This window comes from Saccopteryx leptura, chromosome 4 (genome assembly GCF_036850995.1).
Source record: "Saccopteryx leptura isolate mSacLep1 chromosome 4, mSacLep1_pri_phased_curated, whole genome shotgun sequence".
In the NCBI taxonomy this organism is placed as follows: domain Eukaryota; kingdom Metazoa; phylum Chordata; class Mammalia; order Chiroptera; family Emballonuridae; genus Saccopteryx; species Saccopteryx leptura.
In genome coordinates, this window is record NC_089506.1 from 192,828,444 (window position 1) to 192,849,288 (window position 20,845).

Below are 20,845 nucleotides of genomic sequence, written 5' to 3' on the forward strand. Positions count from 1 at the left end.
TTAACAAGGGTGGTCATCATCACTTTTTTTTTTTTTAGATTTTACTTATTCATTTTTAGAGAGAGAGAGAATGAGAGAGAGAGAGAGAGAGAGAGAGAGAGAGAGAGAGAGAGAGAAGAGAGAAGGGGGCAGGAGCAGGAAGCATCAACTCCCATATGTGCCTTGACCGGGCAAGCCCAGGGTTTCGAACCAGTGACCTCAGCATTCCAGGTCGATGCTTTCTCCTCTGCACCACCACAGTCCAGGCGTCATCATCACTTTTCTCTATCATGAGGCCACACTACAGCTGAGAGGCTTCAGCAGGGGGGATATGGAGACTCAGAGAGGTGAACTGCCTTTCCAAGGTCACACAGTTGTAAGAGGAAGAGCCAGGATTTGAATCTGAACAGTCAGACTCCTGACCTTGGCTCTTCCTCTCAACCAGGCTGCCATGCCAGGGAGGGACAGCACAGGACATGTGGGGATATAGGTCTGAGAGGGACCACAAGACAGGCTACCTCAAAATGTCCCCAAGCCTCCTGGTGATGAGGGAGATGAGAAGGTACCCCTAGAGGGCCAGGGGCAGCATAGGAATCAGAAAGTATCTGTGGCTTCATTCCCAATCCCCACTTCTCTGGCCAATACCCTCTGTGGACAAGGCAGCCAGTGGGCACAGGAGCCCCTCTGAGCTCTGCCTTGGCCAGGGCATTGCCAACATGGCCTGCCTGGGAGGAACTCACAGGCTGGTGGGTTTGTGGGCTTGTCAGGTGGAGCCCTGGCCAGTCAAGGTTAACCTTTACCAAGTGCCCACTGTGTGTCCAACAGGGCCCTGGGAGACTGGGAATAGACCCTGTGGGCTTTGCTAGGACCTAGTAGATTCTCAGTCTACATATGGCTCTCTCCATGTAGGCCAGGAGCTCCCTGGGGTTGGGACCTACCTGTTTGGTGTCTGTTCCCTGCAGTGTCCAGCATAGCAAGGGCCTAGCACAGGGCTCAGGGCACTCCTTGGGCTGAGTTAACTTGCGTGGCCTTGGAGAAGATGGGGTGTGTGCTCCCTGATTCCGTAGGACACCTAGTATGGTGGGGGAAAGTGGTGGCAAAAACCAAGGCCAGGAGGTCAGGAGAAGGGCTGCCTAGAAAAGATGAGACCTGGTGTGTCCAGTTGGATCTGCTGCGACCTTGGGCATGTCACTGCCTTCTTTAACATCCCAGGGGACAAAAGGTGAAAGAGGTACTTGGGCCAAGCTACCGGGAAGATAACCTGGGCAAAACGGGAGTGACCAGCTGCGTTGACTTCAGTCTCCCCAGAGGAAGCGCCGGGCCTTCGGTTGCTCCAGGCCCTGGCTTCTCCTCCTGGGATCCTCCCCGCGCCCGCTGAGTGACCTTGACCCTCTGGTCGGGTCCCTGTGCCCCTGCTTCCTAATCCACCCTGGCCAGCGCTGGGGCGATGGAGGGGCCTCGCCGGGCAGCCAGGGGGCGCCGAGGCCGCGGGCGCCCCTCCCGCAGGCCCCCCTGGTGGCGGGCGCTGGGGCGGCGCGCGCGTGGGGCGCGGAGCGCGGGGCGGGGGAGCAGAGCTCCCCCCGCGGTGCCCAGGCCGGGGCGCGGGGCGGGCCGGGCGGGCTAATCCCGTATGTAAATGGCAGCCAATGGAGGGTGGTGTTGCGCGGGGCTGGGATTAGGGCCGGGGCGAATGACTGGCAATCTTACTGGGATTACAGAACAAAGAGCCTCCCCGCGCTCCCGCTCTCGGCTCCGCTCCCCGCGCCGCGCCCCGCCCTCCGCCGCAGCCCGCGCCGGGGGTGGGGGCCGCCGAGCGCCAGCCCCCCGGCCGGCCGAGAACCCCCGCCGCGGCCCCCTCCCCGGCCCGCGTCCCGCGCCCGCCCGCCCCCGCCGCGCGCGCCGTCCCCCATTCTCCCGGATTAATTAAGGAGGCAGCGGCAGGAGGCTGCGTCCTGGCCGCGGGCCGGGGCCGGGGCGCCGCTGGCAGGAGTGCTTGGGGATCCTCCAAGGTAGGAGAAACTTTTGCGGGGGGCGGGCGCCCAGGCCCTTCTCCCCTCTCCTCCCACCCCGCTGGCCCCCGCCCCTCCCCCTCAAGGTGTTACAGAATCTGGGTCCGGCTTTTGGGTGCATTGGGAGGCACGTGACTGGGGTTATAATTCGGGCCGGGGGAGGAGAGGGATGGCCACCCCCACCTGCCCAGAGGGGGTGGGATCCGGGAGCTGTCACCCCTGGCCCTTCCGGAGGTGGGGGGCTCTCCGGGCGGGCAGCGAGCGCCCGCAGGCTGCTGCAGTTGGCGAATGAGGTCAGTCGTGCTGCCCGCGGCGGCAGGCGCCAGTGTGGGAGCTGAGGGGGCTGGGAAGGCCGCGGCCCCCGCCACTCCTCCACCTCTGCCTTCCCCGCGCTGGGCCATCCCCTGGCCCGTGCCCCCAACTCGCTTACTGAATCCAACACAGCGAGTACTGCCTCAGCGCAGTGGTTCCTGATGGAGTCTCTGGGGAGGGGGCTGGCCACAAGGTTGCAGCTGAACCCATGAGGATTGGGGGTGACTCAGAGGATGGCAGTGGGGAGGGGGGACAAAAGGTTCAGAGGAGCAAGTTGGGGTGCCCCATCTGTGGGCAGTTTCTGAATTCCTGCAGGTGGGCCAGGAGGTCAAGCCAAGGAGGGGACACAGAGTGCTTGGTGCCCACCCCCAATCCTAAGTCCCTGGGCATGATGAACTGGATGCCTCGCCTGGGCTCTCCAGCCTCACCTGGGGCCAGGGAAAAGGGACAATGCCCTGGCCTGAGCCCAGGGAAGAGGGCAACCAGACAATTGAGAGTTCTGCCCTCCTGGCCGGGCTGGATTGGGCTTGAGCTCTGGATATCTGGCCCTGTGACCCAGCTTCCCAGTACCAGACATAGGGTGGGAGGCTCCTGTGTCCCCCATCACAGTTGGGGTCAGGGAGTACACCTTGGGGGTCTCCCTGACAGGAAGGGGAAGTGCTGGCCTTGGATGGAGTGGGGTTTGGGGCTGCCCCGGGATTGCCCTGGGGCTGGTAGCAGGGTGAAGGGCTGTCTGGGCAGCTTCTAGAGGAGCGGGCATTTGCTGGGGCTTCTTTTACTGAGCACTGCAGAAGGAAGGGGTGGTCAGAAGCTGCTCACACCCCTCTAGTCAACATCTTCCTCTGGGTATTTGGTGACCTCGTGTCTGCGACTGCTCACTCCTTGGCACTGGCCTTGGGCCTTGGGGTTTAGGAGTGCCTCAGAGCAGCCCGTTTGTTTCAGCAGTGTCATTCCCAAAGGGAAAGGGCACCGACATTGATTATCTATTCGGAGCAGGAGGTGGTGTCTGGGAGGCTGCTGGCTGCTGGCTGGGAGGGGCTGGACATAGGACAGCAAGGATGGAGTCAGCCACTCAGTACAGGGCCTGGGAGGGTGCGAGGTAGACTCTGACCTCTTCTGAACAGGAACGGGGGGAGCAAGGAACAGACCCTGCACCAAGGCAATAGGATGTCAGAAGCCCCGACCTGCTTTTGGGATGTGGAAGGCTTAAGACCACACCCCATTCTGGAGCCTGCTCTGAGGGTGACCTAGAAAGTCTCCGCTCTGACTCAGGGTCCCAGAGAGCTCCATCAGAGGAAACGAGGAAGGGTTGGAACTCTGTGGCCAGTCATTCAAAATGTGGGAGAACTTGGGGCTGAAGATTGCAGAACTGAGTCTCAGAGACAGCATTTTAGGCACGCACGTAAGATGTCGGAGGAAGGGACATTTATTGCAGTGTGCTAATCACAGGTACTTTATTTATGTGCTCATTTAAGGCAGTCTCCCAGAGCCAGGCTAGCCCCTACAGGGGCAGGTAGTCAGTGCTTGGTGCTTAGAAATAGTCGGGAAGGCAGATGTTCTTACAGCTCCCCTATCTCCGGCATCCAGCATGGCCACAGTTTGGTAGAGGACCGTTTGTCAGAGGCCCTGGGTGAGGATCTCAGGATGACATGATGATGGGTGACGGTTTGGGGTGTCCATGTCCTAAGTGTGACTCTAGAAACACAGACCACATCTCCTGTTCCATCCTCATTCTCGGTTCTGGTTCATGTCCTCCGTCGACCTGTAGCTTCCTTGGGTACACTCATTGAATCCTGAAGTTTTCCTGAATAGCCTTTGCACATGCTCTTCCTCTGACCTGGAAGACTCTTCCTAAGCTTCCCCTAACGGGGGTCGGTGGTTTCCTTTAATGGCCCTTGTAAAGCCAGCAGCCAAGGCCAGGGCAACTATCACAGCAGCTTGGCCCATGCAGGTTCGCATTGGATTCGGACAGTCGGTAAAGAAACAAAGGAGCCACAAACTGGTGGGCCATTTTCTTTAATCTAGCTTGCACCCGGCGGGCAAGTAAAAATACACACTGGGCTCCAAAACCCAGTCACATTCAGTGCTCACAAAGCCACTGACTTATCCGAGTTTCCTAGAATCAAAGGTTTCTAGCTAACCAGACTTCTTCTCCTCAGTTCCCCATCTCCTTCCTTATCCCAGATACAAACTCTGTACAAACTGGCATCTCACTCAGCACTCCGCCATCTTGGCTGCTTTTCCTGGCCTTCTCCACGTGGCCTCCTTTCGCTGCTGGCTCTACTCTCTCCGCTCTCTTATGCTAACCTCAGGAACCAAGAGCCCCAAACTCCTGCTCCGTTTCCATTTTATAGTGTAGAAATCCAAACCCTTAATCCAATATACATAATAGGGAAGTCTCTAATACAAAGTCACTTCTCTGAGGCATGATAGGATTGTACCACATCACACCAAAAAGGGTGGGACAGGCTTAATCCCAAAACCAAGCCTCAGGCTACAACAATTCTCAACACACATTAATATCACCTGGGCAACAGCCTCTTTAACAAAGTGAGCATAATACATTTTATCTGCCCAACAGCCCTCCCTAGCTAGGGTTGGGGGAATGCAGGGGTTGTAGTGTTTGTCTTTTTCCTCTCCTTGGGACAGAGCTAGCTTTCATGTCCTTAGGGCTGGCCAAAGTGCTGCCTACCTCTCTGTCCCAACATTGATCTCACTCAAAAGTTAAAGGGCCATCTCCTCAGTTGCCCTAGAGATAGGGCAGGGACTGAGGCTTGCTTTTGATTCCTTGGTGCCCCAGGGTTGGTACCCAAATACTTGTTGAATGGCTACTTGAGTGAATGAAGTTCTCCTTGGCCCACATTGCTAAGCAGTCTCTCTCCCGTTGTTCCTAAATTTCTATCTCTGGGACAGGACCCCACAATGTTAGGAATCCCGAATGTTCTTTCTCTGAGCTTCCTGTTTCCTGTCCTCCCAAGGGCTCCCTCTTTCCCCATTAACCCAGTCTGTGTCTTCCTCCAAACCTGAGCCTGGGGCTTTGTTCCCCAAGTGTCATCTGTCCTACTTCTTTCAGTCCTCCGACTCTTGGCCACTCATGGGCATCTCTCTCTTTGATACCAGGCAGCCAGGGACACAGGTTCTTTGGGACAAGCCAGGAGTATGTGCCAAGCACCATGCAGCCTGCAGAGGGGCCTTGAGCGATACCCAGGAACAAGACCTGCGGGGGTTAATTCCAGAGAGCAGAGCAGGAGCCCTGGACCTTGGGGAGATTGGAAGGGAATTCCCAACAGGAATTCATAAGCAGGGGCGGAGTGGTGGAAAGGGTTAGTCTGTGTGGGAGGAGAAGGTGATCCTGGTTAGAAGACAGTGGGATGTCACCCTGTCAGTGGTGTGGAGATTTCTGTGTGTAGTTGTTGGGGGCTTCAGGTGGGTCTCAAGGGGAGCCAGCCCCTTTGCTGGGCCCCCGGGTTCCTAATTTGCAGGGATGTCTGCTGGGACTGTCTGTGATCCTAACACTCACTGGGTTGGTACTCTGTCATTTCAAACTTGGTGCTGTGGGGTCACAGTGATGACAGCGAAGAGGCTCAGAGCCCTGGGGGGAGGCTGGTGCCCGGAGCTGAGCCCTTGATCTCTGAGTTAGATTTCCTGAACGAGCTGGTGAGGTTGTACTTTGTCCATACCAGGCTTGGGGTGACCCGTGGGGGTGTCTCAGGCAAAGAGCAGAACTCTCCTTCCTCTTGGGTCGAAGCTTATAGCTCGGCTGACCCAGAGCTATTTGTGTGCCCACCTGTCTCCCTCCTTCAGGACCACCTGCTTTAGGTTGCCAGATTTAGCTAATAAAAATAGGGCTGCCCAGTTAAATTTGGATTTTAGACAAGCCAGCAATTTTCAACCAGTGTGCCGTGGTGCACTGGTGTGCCGCAAGAAATTTTTTTTTTCTTTTAAGAGTTTTTAAAATATGCAATACCTGATTATTTAGTCAGGGGTACTGACTTCTTTTCCCTGAAACTCTCAAATAAAAAAAAAAAAAAAACAACAGCCAATACAACAAAAGCTGTCTGGTGTGGTGTGAATGACTCAAAATTACACCTTTCTTTTTGGTCAGATTGGTGAAAAATATAACTTATTTTGTGGTGTGCCATAGAATTTTAATAATTAGTTTATGTGTGCCATGAGGTGGAAAAGGTTGAAAATCACTGAGATAAGCAACGGATAAGATGGTATTGGGGACATAATTTACATTAAAAACTTACTCATTGCTTCTCTGAAGTTCGGACTGAACCCGAGTCTTGTTGTCTGGCAGTTCCGGCCTCTGGGCTGTGTGACTGTTGGGCTGCGGAGGGGCTCAGGGTGTGGCCAGGGCCTGGAGCTGGGGTCAAGGCTTTGGGTATGGTCTAGAGCAGGGGGAGTCCATCTTTTTATACCTACCGCCCACTTTTGTATCTCTGTCAGTAGTAAAATTTTCTAACCGCCCACCGGTTCCACAGTAATGGTGATTTATAAAGTAGGGAAGTAACTTGACTTTATAAAATTTATAAAGCAGAGTTACAGCAAATTAAAGCATATAATAATAATTACTTACCAAGTACTTTATGTCGGATTTTCGCTAAGTTTGGCAGAATAAATCTTTATAAAACTTACTATAGTTAAATCTATCTTTTTATTTATACTTTGGTTGCTTCCGCTACCGCCCACCATGAAAGCTGGGACACCCACTAGTGGGCGGTAGGGACCAGGTTCACTACCACTGGTCTATAGTGAGTGTGAATCGAGCAACTTTGATTCTGATTTCATCTGCGGGCATTCCCTAGCCTGTGGTCCAAGGTCCAGATCTCCTGTTAGACTTGGAGGTGTGGGGGCTCAGGGTCCCCACTCTGGGCAGCCCTGGTTTTGTCTTCTGTGCCATTGTAGTCCATAGTGCACATTAAGAGATGTGGGGAGGGGGAATATCTTGTCAGAAACCAAATCAGGATTTGCAGACAAGCTTTGCAGAGCTAGGCCTGCGCACGGGGAGGTGTTGCTCTGATGCTTGCCTTCAGGGGTTCAGGGTTCCTGGAGCCCCTGGGAGGGGAGGTTTTGAGAGGCTGTCTCTTTGGAGCAGGGGTCAGGAACCTATGGCTCACGAGCCAAATGTGGCTCTTTTGATGGCTGCATTTGGTTCACAGACAAATCTTTAATAAAAAATATAATAACATTAAAAATATAAAACATTCCCATGTATTACAATCCATTCATCTCCTACCGCTCATGTTCATGGTTGCGGGTGGCTGGAGCCAATCACAGCTGTCCTCTGGGACAACACCAAATTTTTATTGGATAATGCATCATGTACACGGGTCATTGTATGGCTCTCACGGAATTACATTTTAAAATATGTGACGTTCATGGCTCTCTCAGCCAAAAAGCTTCCTGACCCCTGCTTTGGAGGGAGGCCAGGTGAGTACAGCATTGTGGATGCTGGGAATTGCTGCTCCCCCGCACCATGCTGCTATTGTGGTAGGACCCCCCTCAGCAACGCCTCCCCCCGTGCTATGCTGAAGCCCCTGGAATGGGGGGGAGGCTTGACCAGTAAGTGAGGCAGGGTGGGCTCTCGTGGCCCATGCTCCCTCTTCCCCACTTCAGGTATATGCTCATGATAACCTCTGTCCTAGCTGAGCCCCAAGGTGGTGCTGTGGTTTGGGAGGCTCAGAGTTACATGATGGGGACTTCACAGCCACTAATGGGTATGTGGGTCACCCCTGTACAAGTCTGGAGTGGATACAGGCAGGGGAGCCAGAGGTGAGTAATCCCAGCTTGAGGACCGGGGTCCTGGGCCTCTCATAGGCACGCAGCTAGGCTGTGGTTGGGGAGGGCGAGTGAGCTGGAGCAGCTGGGCCCTCCTCCTTCCTGGGCTCGTAGCTGGAGGAGACCCTGCAGGCTACGTCTCTCCTGGAGACTTCAGTGAGGCCGGGCCTGTTTGCTGGCAGGGGTATAGTAGAGTCTCAAGGTACATTTTCTGGCTGCTGACAAACCTCTGTTGTACATGGGGGGGGTGTCTTTCTCCATCTATCTATCGACCTGTCAGTCCACCAGGCAGTGAGAAGCTTGCATAGGTGCCAGATCTCTGAGGTCGAGGCTGGGGCATCCAGCCTCAAGCCGTCAGCTAGGAGGGGCTCACACGGTATATATGTTGCTGAGAGACAATGGACAGCCAGGGAAATGCCCACATCGTAAGCTGGCCATCCAAGGAGTTCAACCAATGCACACACTTACACGTAGCCCAACCCCTGTCAAGACAGAACATTCTGTCTTCCCCAAAAGTTCCCTCGAGCCTGTTTGTAGCCAGCCCCCTTGCTCCTCGCAGCCCTTTGCGACCGCTGGTCTGTTTTTTTGTCCCTATAGCATCATCCAGAGCAGGGGTCCCCAAACTACGGCCCGTGGGCTGCATGCGGCCCCCTGAGGCCATTTATCCGGCCCCCACCGCACTTCTGGAAGGGGCACCTCTTTCATTGGTGGTCGGTGAGAGGAGCATAGTTCCCATTGAAATACTGGTCAGTTTGTTGATTTAAATTTACTTGTTCTTTATTTTAAATATTGTATTTGTTCTCATTTTGTTTTTTTTTACTTTAAAATAAGATATGTGCAGTGTGCATAGGGATTTGTTCATAGTTTTTTTTATAGTCTGGCCCTCCAACGGTCTGAAGGACAGTGAACTGGCCCCCTGTGTAAAAAGTTTGGGGACCTCTGGTCCAGAGTGTCACATAAATGCGATCACACGGTATGCAGCCTGTCTGGCTTTGTTCACTGGGTGTACTGCACCTCTCCTGTTGAATCAGGGGCTGGTTCCTTTTGGTTGCTGAGTAGTATTCCATTGTCTGGATCTACCACATGGCTCCACCGCTTTCTTGGGGTGGAGATCCAGCACACCCCCCTTGCCAAGCCCTGCTTGGGCTGAGGACCACCCAGAGGAGGGGGTGCCTTTCTCTCATTTTCACAAAATCCCCACCTGCACCCCATCCCCACCCCCATTAAGAGCTGACCTGAACCTGGAGATATGCATGCCTCTGTCCGCAGAGCTGGAATTTCATCCTCCGGTTCTAGTGACTCACATATACAGTGAGCCCCGGATGAAATTACACCTGCCTGCGGCTGCCCTCAGGGCTGGATCCTCCGCCATGCAGGTGGGCTCCTGAAACAATCGGTTCTCTGGGGCCAGGACAGCTGGGGGCCTGGGGTGGCCCTGGAGGAAGAGGTGCTGTCAGTGCCTTAGGCTGTCTTGCCCATCTCTATGCCCCACTCCTCTAGGAGCTAAGGGGTCTCTAGCCATGTGTCTCTGGTCTCCATCCTATAGCTTGTTAGCCTGGGGTGGAAATCCTGTGTTTTCTTGAAACAAAGGCAGGACTTCTGGGGGTAGGGAGGGAGAACTCATGAGCATGATTTAGGGTCAGACAGCAGGGCTGTGTGACTTAGAGTGAGTGACTTCATGTCTCTGTGCTTCTGATTGGTCATCTATAAACCAAAGCATCTGGTATGCAGGACCAGTGTGAGACTCACCTGGGGTAACCCAAGCTGGTGGGATTCCTCAGGCCTGGAGGGTCTGGGGGCTACCAGAGGGGAGAGCAGGAAGGGACGTGTGGATTGGATCTCCAGCTCCGAGTCCCCCTTTGAGCCATAGTAGGGCCCACTTTATCTGAGCTCTCTGTTAGGGCTCTAAATAAAATGTTACCTGACAAAAACGTGTGGTTGGTCCTGTGTGAACAGTGGCCTTTCTCCTACACGTTTGTTTGAGCAGCACTGAGATTCTGGTTGATCACAGAAGTTTCTAGTCAGGCCGATTCCAGCTCTGCCGCCTGCCTGCTGCGTGTAACTTAGCTGCCTGGTCGACTGAGCCTCAGTTTGACCATCTAGAACGGGGTCCCCAAACTTTTTACACAAGGGGCCAGTTCACTGTCCCTCAGACCGTTGGAGGGCCAGACTAAAAAAAACTATGAACAAATCCCTATGCAGGCCCTGGCCGGTTGGCTCAGCGGTAGAGCGTCGGCCTGGCGTGCAGAAGTCCCGGGTTCGATTCCCAGCAAGGGCACACAGGAGAGGCGCCCATCTGCTTCTCCACCCCTCCCCCTCTCCTTCCTCTCTGTCTCTCTCTTCCCCTCCCGCAGCTAAGGCTCCATTGGAGCAAAGATGGCCCGGGCGCTGGGGATGGCCCCTTGGCCTCTGTCTCAGGCGCTAGAGTGGCTCTGGTCGCAACATAGTGACGCCCAGGATGGGCAGAGCATCGCCCCTGGTGGGCGTGCCGGGTGGATCCCAATCGGGCGCATGCGGGAGTCTGTCTGTCTCTCCCCGTTTCCAGCTTCAGAAAAATACAAAATAAATAAATAAATAAATCCCTATGCACACTGCACATATCTTATTTTAAAGTAAAAAACAAAATGGGAATGAATACAATATTTAAAATAAAGAACAAGTAAATTTAAATTAACAAACTGCCCAGTATTTCAATGGGAACTATGGGCCTGCTTTTGGCTAATGAGATGGTCAATGTGCTCCTCTCACTGACCACCAATGCCCCTTCCAGAAGTGCGGCGGGGGCCGGATAAATGGCCTCAGGGGGCCGTAGTTTGGGGACCCCTGATCTAGAAAGTGGAGGCCACAGTACGCAGTGGAGTCCCTGAGTGGGTGTCATGAACAATAGTGCCTGAGTGAAGGAAGTCCAACCAGAGATTGTCAGTCTCCTGGGGCTCATGGCTTCCTAAGAAATGACAGCTCCCTGGGTGATAACCTCGCCTACGTGGGTGTCTTAAGAGATTTGTGTTTTTTTTTAACTGTTTATATGGAAGTTATTGGCTTTTCTTAATGAGCAGGGCTGCACCCAGCATGTCCTTCCCCTATACCCCACCATTACCACCCCACCCCTGTGTCCTCGAAGTCTGAACTCCTCAATCATTCCAATCCATGAGCAGAACTCGGTGGGATGCCTAGAGGGACTGTGGCAGGTCAGCCCTGTGCAGAAGGGCCCTTGGATGCTGCTTCTGGGTGGTGCCCTGAGGACCCCCACCTGCCCACCCACCCACCCAGCTTCAGGGTGGTCCTGGCAGGCTCCAAGGGGGGGTCTCGTGACTGGGCCAGTCTGATGTCTCTCTCATGTTTATCCAGGAGCTGGTTTTTCAGGTGTGGCGGCTTTCAGCAGAGGCCCGGGTTGGGAGAGAGAGGGCGTTTGGGAAGGAGTTAGTTGCCCCCGTCCTCCAGTCCTCCATGTGGGCCCAGGCTCAGGGCAGGTGGGCTAACCACATTCTCCCCCTGATCTTGGGCCATCCCCACCCAGGGCCAGCTGCTCCCTGAGACACTGTTCTCAATACACCTTAAAGAGATGCTCTTAGTTGTCCTGGGTAGCAAGCCAATATCCTTCCTTGGGGGGGTCTTTTGGCTGCCCCAGCCTTTCCCCACTTCACAGTAGGGTACCATGGAACCACCAGGACCTTTGAAGCCAGACAGACATGGGTTCAAGTCTCAATTCTACCATCAATCTGCTGTGTGGCCTCAGGCCAGCGACCACCTTTCTGAACTTCATTTGAACAAATGAGGATGGTTATCTGGTGTTGCAGGATTCTTGGGAGGGTCAGCGCGTTCAGTAAGGGGAAGCTGGTCAACATTTCAGTTAAGAGTGTCATTGTAAGGAACTGCCAAACCTGGATAGAATTTTTGTAAGAGTTTATTTGAGCCAAACAAGATCTCAGATGCTCCAGGGAATAACAGTTTGCAGTTTCTTTTATGCATTTGATATTAAGGAGGAGATGTAAGGAAGATTACACGAGGGTGGGAGAAAGCAAAAGGGGAATTGGGTTACAGGATAGTTCACGAGATTACGTGTTTGCTTGAGGGTGGTCCCCTTTAGAAGGAGGGCTCTGAAAGGGGGGCTTTTCAAAGGTGTGTTAACCTAGCTGCACAGAAACAATGAACAGGTCTTGCGAAAGGCAGAGATAAGCTATTACTAAAGTTATGTGCCTGGGAGCGTGAACCCACCGTGACCTGCCTCCTTAGGAATTTATGATCAGATCACCCTGTGAGGTTACTTTTCCTAGAATCCCTTTTTCATCCATAAGCATTTTCCTCAACTTGTCACATGATGACCCCAGAGAGCAACTGGACACACCGTCATTTCCGCTTCTGCCCTTAGCACCTGCCCCTGTGGCGCACACACACCATCTGCCCATGGAGCATGGGGTATGCTGTGCCTCAGCTTCTGCTTCTGCAGGCTGGGGGAGCCCCAGGGTAGGACTCGTCAGCGCCCCTGGCCTGTCCTCCTCTCAGCCCCTTGGAGTGTGTAATCAGGGGTTATCGTGAGATGGCCGGGGCTACCCAGAGGTGTGGACCCTCTGCTTGGTTTTTAGAGAGCCTGCTCTCTGGGCAGGTGAGACAAGCCCTCTCTCGGCAGTCTGCAGGAGGTAACTTTTTGGGGGGACCCTGGAAGATGGGTGGGATTTGCACCCAGGAGTAGGCAGGGATGGGCATTCTGGAGGGGCTGGTAGGGGGGGGCGACAGTTGATGTAGTCAAATGAGCATTTCACTCCAGAAGTATTAAAGCATCCCACAGGGACCAGCTTGGAGTATGGTGTTTGGTTTAGGTGAGGACCTTCATCTGACTTCCTCACTCCCAGGCTGGGGGTGACCAGGCCCTGCCTGTTTCTGTGCTAGCCACCATGAGCTTCCCTCAGTTTCTAGAACATACTTTGCTTTCCAGTGTGCTGTTGCTTCTCCCTAGAACACTTTTTTTCTATTTTTCCGAAGCGGGGGGTGGGGGGGTGGGCAGACCGACTCCTGCGTGCCCACCAGGGGACAGTGCTCGGCTCCTTTGAGTGTTCCTCTGCTGCAACTGGAGCCATTCTAGCACCTGACGAGGAGTCCATGGAGCCATCCTCACCACCCAGGCCATCTTTGCTCCCATGGAGCCTTGGCTGCGGGAGGGGAAGAGAGATAGAGAGAAAGGAGAGGGGAGGGGTGGAGAAGCAGATGGGCGCTTCTCCTGTGTGCCCTGGCCGGGAATCAAACCCGGGTCCCCCGCACGCCAGACCGACGTTCTACCGCTGAGCCAACCGGCCAGGGCCCCTAGACATTTTTTAATGCTCTCCATTTGTCTATTTCACTGGCCTAATTCTCACTTGCAAGTCTCATCTTGAATGCCACTTCTTCCCAGAAGCCTTCCCTGATGCCCCTTCCAATTCTGTGTTGGGGTGTCCCTCTTCTGTGTCCCTGCAACCCCCAATCTCATGACATATTATATTCCAACTGCCCTTGGATTTATCTAGATGTCACCTTCCGATGGGTCAGGGCCGTGCTTTCTGTCCCTCCACATTCCCAGCCGCTAGCATCCAGCCTGACACAGAGAGAGCATCTAGTACAAATTTATGACGTATGATGTGAGTTAGAAGTAAGCTAGGTGTTGGGGCATTTGGGGTGGGGCCACTCTTCTGTGCCAGCTCCTACTGACTTGACCTCATTTTCCCCAGGGGCTGCCTCTGCTGGCCTGGCTGTGGCTCTCAGGCCTCCAGAGATGGGGGGGGGTGATGTTGGAGGGGATGTCATGTCTCCTGGGCCGGGTATAGCCCAGTTTGGGGGGGGGGTTCCCCTCTGTGAAGGGCAGCTGGTGTGCATGGAGAGAACACAAGTGTGGCCTCAGAACAGTTAATCCCCTTGGCTATTTGGACACACACTCCTTTGTGTGTGCATGTGTGTGTATGCACATGTATGTGTGGCATTCTGGAGGCCACCAGCCATGACCGTGCCCGATAGCTAGATGTTTAGGTGACTTCTGACCACCTGCCTGGGATGAGTACCGCTCAGTATGTAGAGTTCTCTCTATTTTCATTGAGTTAGGAGTGTATTAGGCTCCGGGTAACACACCTGACTACAGAGGCTTAGACAATGACGGGTTTATGCGTCAGGAAAAAGCTCGTGGGTGGGTGGTCGGAGGCTGGGCTGGGGGGGTGCAGTGATGCCTTCAGGGGTTCCTTTTTTCCCTAGCATGTTAGGTTTTTGTTTGTTTTTTTTTAGTTTACAGTATTTAAAAATTATTTTACTTAAAGTGTACTTTTCAGTGTTTTTATAAATTCACGAAGTTGTGCAACACTCACCACTGTGTAATATCAAGGTGTTTTAATCCCAAGAAGCAATCCAGACCCATTGGGTCACCCCCAGCCCCTCCCCTCGTCCCCCAGCAACCACCGGTTTGCTCTCTGTCCCTGGGATGTGCCTCTTCCGGATAGTTCATGTCAGCGTGGTCTCTGTGTCTGGCTCTTCCACTTGGCTTAATGTTCTCGAGGTTCATCCATGTTGTAGTATATGTCAAAATTTCATTTGTTTTTTGTTTGTTTTTATTTTTTAAATTGATTTGAGAGAGAGGAAGGGGGGGAGAGAGAGAGACAGACAGACAGACAGGAACATTGATCTCTTCTTGTATGTGCCCTGATCTGGGATTGAGCTGGCAACCTCTGCACTTCAGGACAAAGCTCTAACCAGCCAGGGCAGGATTTCTTTTTTTTTCCTGGCAAAAGAATATTCCACTTAATGGATATACCGCATTGTGTTTATCCATCTCTCAGTTAATGAACATCTGGGTTGTTTTTACCTTTGGCTGTTTTGCATACTGCTGTAAACACTTGTGTATAGGTTTTTGTGTGAACTGTGTTGTCAGTCCTTTTAGCTAAATACCTAGGGGTAATATTGATTGGTCATGATGGCAGTTCTGTGTTTAACCTTTTGAGGAAATACTAGACTGCTTTCCAAAATGGCTGCACCATTTCACATTCCCACCAGCATTGTAATGAGGATTCCAGTTTCTCCACATCCTTGGTAACATTTGGTATTATTCATCCTTTTTATTATAGCGATCCTAGTAGGTGTGAAGTGCTATCTAGCTCGTGTGGTTTTGATTTAGCATTTTGGATTTTGTTTTCGTGCTTGTGCCTCATGGTCACGAGATGGCTGCATCCCCTCCAGCCCTCACACCCATGGTTCAGATGAAGAGGAAGAGTTAGAGCAGAAACCTTCTCCTCTCAAAATTTCGCCTTTATGCACCTTCTCCTCAGGGACTTCTCCAGTATTGCATAGGTTCAGCCTAGCTCCCTTAGCTGCAAGGGAGCTAGGGAGACATGGAGACACCAGCTTCCTGACCTCTTGGGAGAGGAATGGGGTTGGGAATGCTAGTGGGCAAGCAGATCTCTAGTCTTTGCCCTTTGTGACCCAGACCAGTGGGAATGCCTTCATTTCTCTACGAGCAAGAAGAGGGATGTGAATTCCGCCCCCCCCCCCCCATCATGGGTAGGGTGGGCTTTATATCATGGGTGCCTGGCTCTGCTGCAGCTCAGACTCACCATTGCCAATCAGATGCCCCCTACCCAGGGGTCCCAGGAACCATACCTTGTGGAGGGCAGTGTAGTCACCTCCCAAGTCCTTACCCTGACTTCTCTCCCCAACCAGAGGCCTTTGGCTCAGCCCAGGAAGCCTGAGGTCCAGGGTTCCCTCCGTCCTGCCTCATGGCCTTTGCTCATCCATGCTTCCCAACTCAGAATGAGCTGTGGGACCTCTCACCTTTAAAATTGGCCTAGGCCCTGGCCAGATAGCTTGGTTGGTTAGAGCAGTGGTCCCCAACCCCTGGGCTGCAGACTGGTACCAGTCAATGGGCCATTTGGTACTGGTCTGCAGAGAAAGAATAAATAACTTACATTATTTCTGTTTTATTTATATTTAAGTCTGAACGATGTTTTATTTTTAAAAAATGACCAGATTCCCTCTGTTACATCCGTCTAAGTCTCACTCTTGACGCTTATCTCAGTCACGTGATACATTTATCCATCCCACCCTAAAGGCCATCCGTGAAAATATTTTCTGACATTAAACTGGTCCATGGCCCAAAAAAGGTTGGGGGCCACTGGGTTAGAGCATCGTCCCAGAGGGCAGTCTTTGCTGGTTTGATCCCCTGGTTGGGAACAGATTGATGTTTCTCTCTCTCTCTCTCTCTCTCTCTCTCTCTCTCTCTCCTTTCCTCTCTCACTAAAACCAATAAGTAGAAATTTAAAAAATAATAATTATAAAATTGGCCTAGACCAGAATTCTCATATACTGCTGGTGAAGTGTAAAGTGGTATGGCCATTTTTGGAAAAGAGTTTGACAGTTATTTGTTTTATTATTTTTTTATTGGCATATAATTATACCATAACATTCACCATTTTAAGGTATTCGGTAGTTTTTAGTATACAATCATCACCACTGTCTAATACAGAAAATTTTATCACCCCAGGAGAAGCCCCGTACCCATTCACAGTCATTCCCATTCTCCCTCCACTCTCATCCCCTGGCAACCATTGATGGTGTCTCTGGATTTTGGCATCTTTTTATAAGGATAAATGTGCACTTACCATATGAGCCAGCAATTCCATATGTAGCATTTACCCAAGAGAAATGAAAACTTAGGTTCATGTCAAAACCTAAAGAGAAATATCTGTAGTGGCTTTATTCATAATTTCCCAAACTGGAAACAATCTAAACGTTCAACCCGTGGTGCAGTGATAAACCCTGGTACATCCGTACCATGGGATGCTAGTCAGCAGCAAAAGGGAGTGAACTCTTGCTACAGACAACATGGGTGAATCATGGAAGCGTTAACCTGAGTGAAAGGCTCAGACCCAGAAGTTGACGTTCTGTACAGTGGCCTTTATAGGACATTTTGAAAAATGTAAAACTGTAGAGACAGAGCAGATCGGGGTCGCCTAGGGCAGTGGTCCCCAACCTTTTTTGGACCACGGACCGGTTTAATGTCAGAAAATATTTTCACGGACCGGCCTTTAGGGTGGGACGGATAAATGTATCACATGACCGAAACAAGCGTCAAGAGTGAGTCTTAGACGGATGTAACAGGGAATCTGGTCATTTTTAAAAAATAAAACATCGTTCAGACTTAAATATAAATAAAACGGAAATAATGTAAGTTATTTATTCTTTCTCTGCGGACCGGTACCAAATGGCCCATGGACCGGTACCGGACCGCAGCCCGGGGGTTGAAGACCACTGGCCTAGGGGCAGGGTGGGTTGGTTGACTAGGGTCACAGTGGAGTTTGGGGGTGTTGATGGAACTATTCTGTCTTGATTATGGGGGCAGATGTGTGGCTCCGCCTCTGTAAAAGCTGGTAGACCTGCGCACCAGTAAGTGAACTTAGTATGTGAAGATTACATCTGGACTTGGAACTGGCCTTCCCCGATTAGCCTCATGTAGGGTTAACCATTCTGTTTGTTCTCGTTTGTGCCCTTCCCTTTTACACAATATTATTGAGTTTGGGTCTGTCTTTCGTTCGGGATGGCTGACGTTACCTATGCCTGGGGCTGGGGCCAAGGGCTACTGGGAGCCTCCTGGCGCCTCCCTCAGACACCCTTCTCCGTCCCCTGCTCCTGAGCCTCCTGGCTGGCGTGTGTGCTGTGATTTCAGGAAGGGGCCTCAGCATAGGCTGACAGCTTTTCCTTTTCAGATGGGGAAACTGAGACCCAGGGCTGGGAAGACACTTGACTAAGGTTCAGAGTTATCAGGAATAAGACTCAAAAGCCTCATCTTGTGAGTCTTGGTCCAGGGCTCCGTGCCCTCCTGCCGGTGCCGGCTCCCTTGTCTGCCTGTTTGCAGTCGGGGCGGGAGCGTCCTGACAGAGCTGCTGGCAGGAGGTTGTGGAGCACGCGGGTGGGCGAGGGGAATAGGGGAGTGAGAGCGGTCAGGACCTTTCAAACACCCCAGATGAGGAGACAGACAGGAGTCCACAGTGGGACAGGATGGCTCGGACTCTGCCCGGAGGCAGGAGGGGGCAGGTGCTGAGTGCAGTAGGATCTGGGAATGGCTGATGGTCCCCAGGGCAGACAGGAGAGAGGGGCACTGATTTCTGTCCCAGGAAGCCCATGGTATAACCTTGGGTAACCCTACAGCCTCATTACTGTCCAGCTAAGTCCCAGCAGGCACGGACCTCGGGATCTGCCACGTGGAGCTGATGACCTCACTTTAGGAAGTACCTCCTGAGGGAGACACCCCAGAAGACTGGGGAGGCAGGTGGGCATCTCGGGTGGTGACCCCTAGGCGGGGTGGGCCCAGTCTCTGATACAGGCCCACGTTTATCCTGATGCTGGTGTTGAGTCACTGCCCGTGTGGGCTGTGGCCACCCTCGTGCTGCTGCCAAGAGCTCTCTAGACTTTGGTGAAGATGGGTGTGGGGAGGGGGCAGGCGCGCTGTTGGAGCTGGCTCATATCCTAGTGCCCACTACCCACCACCATCTCGAGGTGCCATTTGGAACCGTGGCAACCCTGTGAGGAGGGTTCTCCCTCTCTTAAGCCCGACCCTCAGTCCATGGGTAGGGGCAGGAGGATGCCAGAAGCAGGGCCTGTGACCCCTCCCACTGACCTGACTTCAGGGACGAAGCTTTGGAAGAGCAATGACTTTCTCTTACCAGGCTTCAGATGGGGTTTTTTTTTTTGGGGGGGGGGTATGACACTTGTTCTGTTTTTCTTGTCTCGACCCCCACTGCTGCAAACAAGGAGGACAGACTGGGCAACTGGAGTCTGGGGTCTGCTTGGAGGGCTAGCAGCTCCCAGAATTCCCTTCTGCTGTCTCCTTAATCCATGCCAACATCTCAGAGGGCCCATCCTCTTGGCAGCAGGGACCCATTTTTGGCTCAGAAAATGATATCTATACCTTTAGGGTCCCTTCTGGTTGTCAGGACCCACGATGTCTCTGGGAAGCCGACCTGGGACCTCACTGTGACCCCAGAGAGGAAGCCTGGCCCCTGTCTGAAGCCCCTCACTCTCTGATGAGGGGAACACCCTCATAGAACTTCTAGCCCAAGTTCTGATTTACACCGGGTAAACAGGCCCAGAGAGGGTCTGTGCCCAGGGTCCCCTATGGTGTGGTATCTGGACTTAGAAGCCAGGCCTCCTGACCCCTGGCCTACAGCGGGGCACGGTCGTCCCTCACACCCCTGCCCCCCACCCCTAGCATTCCCGAGGTGGGCACTGGGTTGATAGAAGCCTGCAGGAGGAGAGGGAGCAGGCCAGCTCAGGAGTGTGGGGCCGGGTTGCCAGGATTAGATCACCGATGAGGGATGAGCTCTGTTCTGCCCAGCCTCTTCCCGACAAGAAAGGGCCTGATGCTACTTGGTCTGCATTGCTCATCCTTCTGAGGCCTGTTTCCGTCTGGCAAGGGAGCCCTCCGGGGACACGATCGCCCCAGGGGCTGGCACCACCCCAGCGCTGGCTTCTTCCCACCATCTCCTGACACCCAGCCCCCAGATGCTTAAGAACCAGTACATATTTACACGCTGTGAACGGCGGGGGGAGGGGTGCCCGGGTCCCCTGCTGCCCAAGCTGAGTGCCAGGCCTGTACTTCCCACCCACGCCCCCCTGCGTGTGGGAGAACAGAAATGTCATTGTGCTGCCAGTCAGGACACCGGAGCTGAGGAGACACGGAGAGCACCTCAGCTCACTGGGGAGGACAGAAGCTCAGCAGGTGATGTCAGCGCCAGGCAGTCATCGCTGCTCTTTCTTTAGAGAGCGTTCACGATCTCCAGGCCCCTCGCCACACACTTGACACATTGGCTCCCGCACGCTGCACGGTGCTGAGAGCAGTGGAATTGGTGGCACCATTTTGCTCATGAGGAAACTGAGGTGTGGCGAGTTCAGGTGCCTCTGTGGAAGCCTCCAGCTTCAGTGGACCCCAGCGCCCAGGTGTTTCCCCTCCTTGGGCTGACCGGGTGTGGGTGTGGTGGGATTGAAAGTGCCAGGGAGGGCCTTGGACGCCAAGAACACCAGGTTTGGCTAGGCTTCGTTGTGCACCTCCCCACTCTCAGACCACCAGTTCATTTTAGCGATTCGCTCGTCCACCAGCAAGTCTGTGCACAGTACCTGAGTGGCTCTGGGGCGCGCGCAGCTGTGGAGACCACCGCCGCCTCCCTCCGCCTGCCCAGGGTGGCCTTTGATGCCAGCCTCTGCCAACTTGCACACATCTTCTCATTGATAGAATGAACCAGCCATGGTTGGCAATCTATGGCATCGCCCTAGATTGGCAGAAGGCCTGGGCGGAGGGCTCTTGGCTCCTGTGTCCTGAATTCAGAGGCCTTGGGAACCCATCTAGGAGCTGGCCCCCAGCTGAGGGACCGTGTCTCCATCCACCCATTGGTTCAGGTTTTGTCATAACGAACGAATGAGGGCCTTTTGAGCCCTCAATACTCAACACCCTTATTTCTCTCCCTCCTTCTTCCCCAGATCCTGCAGCCTTCCCTGCTCCCACTCAGGGCTCTGCACAGCTCCCCTGCCTACCCTGTTTGCCTCCTGACCGCTGATCACCCATCTTCAGGACCCGTCCTCGTCCCCTCCCCTGACTCTGTAACTCTCCCTTGTCCTCAGTTTCCTTCTGATTTCTCCCACTATGCTCTCCCTGGGCTTCTCCTTTTGAGTGCTGCCACCCCCCCCCCAGGTCTTGTCCCTTCAGCCCAGAGTCCCCCACATACTCCCAGGTCCTGACACCCACAGATTACAGGTGGCCCTAG

General features: G+C 53.4%; 1 protein-coding gene across 4 annotated transcripts in view; it reads left to right on the forward strand.

The window, feature by feature from the left end:
- The first annotated feature begins 1,841 nt into the window (after window positions 1-1,841).
- GTF2IRD1 (GTF2I repeat domain containing 1) overlaps window positions 1,842-20,845 on the forward strand; it is a 121,377-nt gene continuing 102,373 nt past the window's right edge. For all 4 annotated transcript variants that reach the window (XM_066382424.1, XM_066382423.1, XM_066382426.1 and 1 more), the window contains exon 1: window positions 1,842-1,988. The gene's annotated coding sequence lies outside the window, so the exon portion shown is untranslated. The remainder of the gene's footprint in view (window positions 1,989-20,845) is intronic.